General features: G+C 40.8%; 1 non-coding gene across 1 annotated transcript; it reads left to right on the forward strand.

The window, feature by feature from the left end:
• Positions 1-4,885: 4,885 nt before the first annotated feature.
• Positions 4,886-4,959, forward strand: trnai-aau (transfer RNA isoleucine (anticodon AAU)). The gene has a single exon. It is a non-coding gene; the product is annotated as a tRNA-Ile (tRNA).
• The last annotated feature ends 1,041 nt before the right edge of the window (positions 4,960-6,000 follow it).

A 6,000-nucleotide genomic window follows, 5' to 3' on the forward strand; every position in this document is an offset into this window, starting at 1 on the left:
TGAATCTAAAGCAAAATACTGTGGATGCTGGTAATCTGAAATGAAGTTCTGACGAAGGGTCATCAACCTGAAACGTTAACTCAGTTTCTTTTTCCACAGATGCTGCTTGACTGGCCGAGTATTTCCAGTATTTTCTGTTTATATATCTGAAATTGAATGATAAATTAATGTTTTGCACAGAGCAAAAGCATAGAGCGAACGGAGTGGATTGCAAACAGAGTGGGAACTTGAGAATCTGGTGAGAGGGGGATTCTGTTAAAGTTGTGGGTTAATTGAAATTGAAATTTAGTTTAAAATTAAACATAGAACTTTAAAACTTTAAAAGAAACTGCAAGTTAGGTAGCAGTTAACAGAAACTGCAGGTCAGCTAACATTTAATCAGTTGTACGTGACTGTCTGAATAGAGGGTAATTACTGTGAGCTGGAAGCTGATTGAGCAATTGTAACTGCTGTTCTCAAAAGGTGTATAAAGTAGAAGGTGTATAAATAGGGCACTTAGAACATCATAATATGTTAAGGCAGAGTCAATATGGTTTATGAAAAGGAAATCATGTTTGATAACTTTATTAGAGTTTTTTGAGGATGTAACTAGCAGCATTGATAAAGGGGAATCAGTGGATGTAGTATATTTGGATTTACAAAAGGCATTTGATAAGGTGCCACATAAAAGGTTGTTACACAAGATAAGGGCTCATGGGGTTGGGGGTGATAAATTAGCATGGATAGAGGATTGGTTAAAGGACAGAAAACAGAGAGTAGGAATAAACGGGTCATTTTCAGGTTGGCAGGCTATAACTAGTGGGGTACCGCAAGGATCGGTGCTTGGGCCTCAGCTATTTACAATCTATATTAATGACTTGGATGAAGGGACCAAGTGTAATGTATCCAAGTTTGCTGACGATACAAAGCTAGGTGGGAAAGTAAGCTGTGAGGCAGACACGAGTCTGCAAAAAGATATGGATAGGTTAAGTGAGTGGGGAAGAAGATGGCAGATGGGGTATAATGTGGGGAAATGTGAGGTTACTCACTTTGGTAGGAAGAATAGAAAAACAGAATATTTTTTAAATGGTGAGAAACTATTAAATGTTGGTATCCAGAGAGACTTGGGTATCCTGGTACAAGAAACACAAAAAGTTAGCATGCAGGTACAGCAAGCAATTAGGAAAGCAAATTTGCATGTTGGCCTTTATTGTAAGTGAGTTGGAGTACAAGAGTAAGGAAGTATTACTACAATTGTACAGGGCTTTGGTAACACCTCACCTGGAGTACTGCGTACAGTTTTGGTCTCCTTATCTAAGGAAGGATATACTTGTCTTAGAGGCGGTGCAACGGAGGTTCACTAGATTAATTCCTAGGATAAGAGGGTTGTCCAATGAGGAAAGGTTGAGTAGAATGGGCCTATACTCTCTGGAGTTTAGAAGAATAAGAGGTGATCTCATTGAAACATATAAGATTCTGACAGGGCTTGACAGGGTAGATGCTGAGAGGTTGTTTCCCCTGGCTGGAGAATCTAGAACTAGGGGGCATAATCGCAGGATAAGGGCTCAGCCATTTAAGAGATGAGAAGGAATTTCTTCACTCAGAGGTTTGTGAATCTTTGGCATTCTCTACCCCAGAGGGCTGAGGGTGCTGAGTCATTTAGTATATTCAAAGTTGACATAGATAGATTATTGGACTCTGGGGGAATCAAGAGATATGTGGATCGGGTAGGAAAGTGGAGTTGAGGTTGAAGATCACCCATGATCTAAGTGAATGGCAGAGCAGGCTCGAGGGGCTGCATGGCCTACTCCTGATCCTATTTCTTATGTTCTTAAGGTTATCTGCTAAAGCACAGTACAAACGGAGTGGATTGTGAACAGAGTGCGAACTTGAGAATTTGGCGAGAGGGGGAATTAGATGTAGAGAGGGAAGGACAGTGAACAGAGAGGACGAGCTCTGACGAGACAGTTTCCTAGAGCAATAAGTCATGGAACCAACCAGGAAACAGGCTATTTTAGATCTTATATTGTGTAATGAGACAGGGTTAATTAGTAATCTCACAGTAAAGGATCCTCTGGGGAAGAGCGATCATAATATGATAGAATTTCACACTGAGTTTGAGAGTGATAGAAGTCCGAAACTAGAGTCTTAAACTTAAATAAAGCCAATTTTATGGGTATGAGGGGTGAATTGGCTAAGGTAGATTGGGAATTAAAGGGTATGAAGGTTGAAAAGCAATGGCAAACATTTAAAGAAATATTTCAATATTCTCAACAAATCTACATTCCATTGAGAAATAAAAACTCCATGGGATAGGTGATCCACCCATGGCTAACTAAAGAAGTTAAGGATAGTATTAGATTAAAAGAGGCCTATAATGTTGCCAAGAAGAGTAGTAAGCCTGAGGATTGGAAAAGTTTTAGAAACCAGCAAAGGATGATCAAAAAATTGTTAAAAAGGGAGAAAATAGAATATGAAAGTAAACTAGCAAGAAATATAAAAACAGATTGTAAGAGCTTCTACAAGTATGTAAAAAGCAAAAGTAAATGTTGATCCCCTAGAGGCTGAGACAGGAGAAATTATAATGGGAAATCAGGAAATGGCAGATGCATTAAACAAATATTTTGTATGCCTTCACAATAGAAGACACAAAAAGCATACCAGAAATAGTGGGGAATCAAGGGTCTAATGAGAGTGAGGAACTTAAAGTAATTATTATCAGTAGAGAAAAAGTATTTGAGAAACTAATGGGTCTAAAAACCGATTAATCCCCTGAACCTGACGGCCTACATCCGAGGGTTCTAAAAGAGGTAGCTGCAGAGATAGTGGATGCATTGGTTATGATCTTCCGAAATTCCCTAGATTTTAGAACAGTCCCAGTGGATTGGAAGATCGCAAATGTAACCCTGCTATTTAAGAAGGGAGGGAGAGAGAAAACAGTGAACTACAGTCGTAGGAAAAATGTTGAAATCCATTAATATGGAAGTGGTATCAGGACACTTAGAACATCATAATATGAGTAGGCAGTCAACATGGTTTTATGGAAGAGAAATCGTGTTTGACAAATTTATTAGCATTTTTGAGGATGTAACTAGCAGGGTAAATAAAGGGGAACCAGTGGATGAGTATATTTGGATTTCCAAAAGGCATTTGATAAGGTGCCATATAAAAGGTTGTTACGCAAGATAAGGGCTCATGGGATTGTGGGTAACATATTATCATGGATAGAGGATTGGTTAATGGATAGAAAACAGAGAGTAGGGATAAACGGGTCATTTTCAGGTTGGCAGGCTGTAACTAGTGGGGTACCGCAAGGATAGGTGACTTGGATGAAGGAGCCGAGTGTAATGTATCCAAATTTGCTGACAATACAAAGCGAGGTGGGAAAGTAAGCTGTGAGGACACAAAGAGTCTGCAAAGGAATATAGACAGGTTAAGTGAGTGGGCAAGAAGGTGGCAGATGGAATCTTATGTGGGGAAATATGAGGTTATTCACTTTGGTAGGAAGAATAGAAAAACAGAATATTTTTTAAATGGTGAGAAATTATTAAATGTTGGTGTCCAGAGTGACTTGGGCGACTTGGAACAAGAAACACAAAAAGTTAGCATGCATGTACAGCCAGCAATTAGGAAGGCAAATGGCATGTTGGCCTTTATTGCAAGGGGGTTGGAGCACAAGAATAAGGAAGTCTTAATAGAATTGTACAAGGCTTTGGTGAGACCTCACCTGGAGTACTGCGTACAGTTTTGGTCTCCTTGTCTAAGGAAGGATATATTTGTCTTAGAGGTGGCTCAACAAAGGTTTACTAGATTAATTCCTGGGATGAGAGGGTTGTCCTATGAGGAGAGGTTGAATAGAATGGGCCTATTCTCTCTAGAGTTTAGAAGAATGAGAGGTGATCTCATTGAAACATACAAGATTCTTACGGGGCTGGATAGGGTAGATGCTGAGAGGTTGTTTCCCTTGGCTAGAGAGTCTAGAACTAGAGGGCATAGTCGCAGGATAAGGGCTCGGCCATTTAAGACTAAGATGAGAAGATATTTCTTCACTCAGAGGGATGTGAATCTTTGGAATTCTCAACCCCAGAGGGCTGTTGATGCTGAATCGTTGAGTATATTCGAGGCTGAGATCAATAGGTTTTTGGACTCTAGGGGAATCGAGGGATATGGGGATCGGGCGGGATCATGAAAATCAGCCATGACCTGATTGAATGGCGGAGCAGACTCGAGAGGCCGTATGGCCTACTCCTGCTCCTATTTCTTATTTTATTATTTGATAATAGGCCCATCTGAATCATTAACTTTTGTTCTGTCCCTGCTCCTCTTTTCCCTGGCTCTGTACATACATCTAAACTGTTATATCTCTAATTTCTTCCAGTTCAGACAAAGGGTCATCAACCTGAAACATTAATTCTGTTTCTTTCTCCACAGATGCTGCCTGACCTGCTGTGTATTTCCAGCATTTCCTGTTTTTATTTTTGAATCATTAACTTATCTTTTTCCTTTCAGATGTGCATTTCCAGCATTTTCTGATTTTATTTCAGTACAGTGTTTTTATTTCAATAATACTCAGTATTAAAGCACTACCATTAAAGGTCAGTGAGACAGCTCTCAGGACACATCTGTCTTTGAAACAATATATATATTCCTCTTCTGTTCATGACTTCAGCTTCCTCAGCCACCTGGCCCTAACTTGGCCCTCTCTGGACATGTCCTTTGTTAATCACCAATCTCGCAGCATCTATCACAAAACATGGAATGGATCTAATGCAAAACATGGATTGGGTCTGGTACAAAACATGGAATGGGTCTGGTACAAAATTTGGAATGGATCTGGTCGCCAGGGACCTTTCATCAGAACTGGAAGATATTAAAAAGTGAACAGTTTTTAAGCCCAAGTTTTTCTGGCCAATTAGCTCAGTTGGTTAGAGCATGGTGCTAATAATGCCAAGGTTGCGGGTTCCATCCCTGTATGGGCCATCAGCTTTCCACCCGTGATTACTTAAAAACTGTTAACTCCTTAACCTCTTCTAGTTCTGATTAAAGATCTTCGATCTGAAATGTTAACTCTGTTTCTTTCTCCACAAATGCTGCCTGACTTGCTGAATATTTCCAGCATTTTCTATTTTTATTTCAGATTTCCAGCATCAGCAGTATTTTGCTTTTGATGGAATGAATCTGTTACAAAACATGGAATAGACATGGGGGAGGGGCACGGAGGGCCATGTGAGGGGAGGGGCACTGAGGGCCAACTCTCAACCCCAGAATTGCAAACCAGTGCCAGAAAGGTTCAATGAACTGACAAGGACAGGCAAGGTGTCACAGCAGTCACTCTCCGCAACACACCACCCTCTAAAATGAATAACTACACAATTCACCTTTCACATTGCAATGTGGTCAATAAATCAAAGATCTCACTGTATGTTTCACCATCCCTCCAACAGCAATTACATATCTGCAGAAATTTATAACCCCATTTAACCACGTGTATCAGAAGATCTTTGACATCAGCTGTCTGCTGCTACCTAAGAGACAGCCTTCACCTCCTTCCTTCAATCTCTCCAGAAAAAATGGGTCAGGTACCTTTTTGAGAAGGAGCTGGGTCGGCACCTAGGTTGACATTACAACAGACCCCATCCACCCCCCCCCCCACCCCTGCCCTCTCCCATGGTTGTCCAGGCAGAAAACTTGTGCAGGTCTTTACGCTGTAGTTGCCGCAACTCCCCAAGTGTCTCTTTGATAACATGCACTCTTCTAACATGAAGTTCATCACTAAGGCCAGCACAGGACAGGTGTTGCCTGTATATTCTTTGGGAGAGGGTAATATCTTGAAGGTACATCTTCTTCATATGTTGCCTCACTCTCCTTACTCCGTGTTCTCATCCTCCATAATGGCAAATAAAGGGAATCCCATACTTGGTCCTCATAATCTCACTGTGGGTGGGGGCAAAAATATCCCTGGTGTCTCACAGTCCCACAGGCAATCTGAAGCTCTTTCTAACTCCAGTAATCCTCACTTCC

This window comes from Heptranchias perlo, chromosome 22, assembly GCF_035084215.1.
Source record: "Heptranchias perlo isolate sHepPer1 chromosome 22, sHepPer1.hap1, whole genome shotgun sequence".
Classification (NCBI taxonomy): Eukaryota; Metazoa; Chordata; class Chondrichthyes; order Hexanchiformes; family Hexanchidae; genus Heptranchias; species Heptranchias perlo.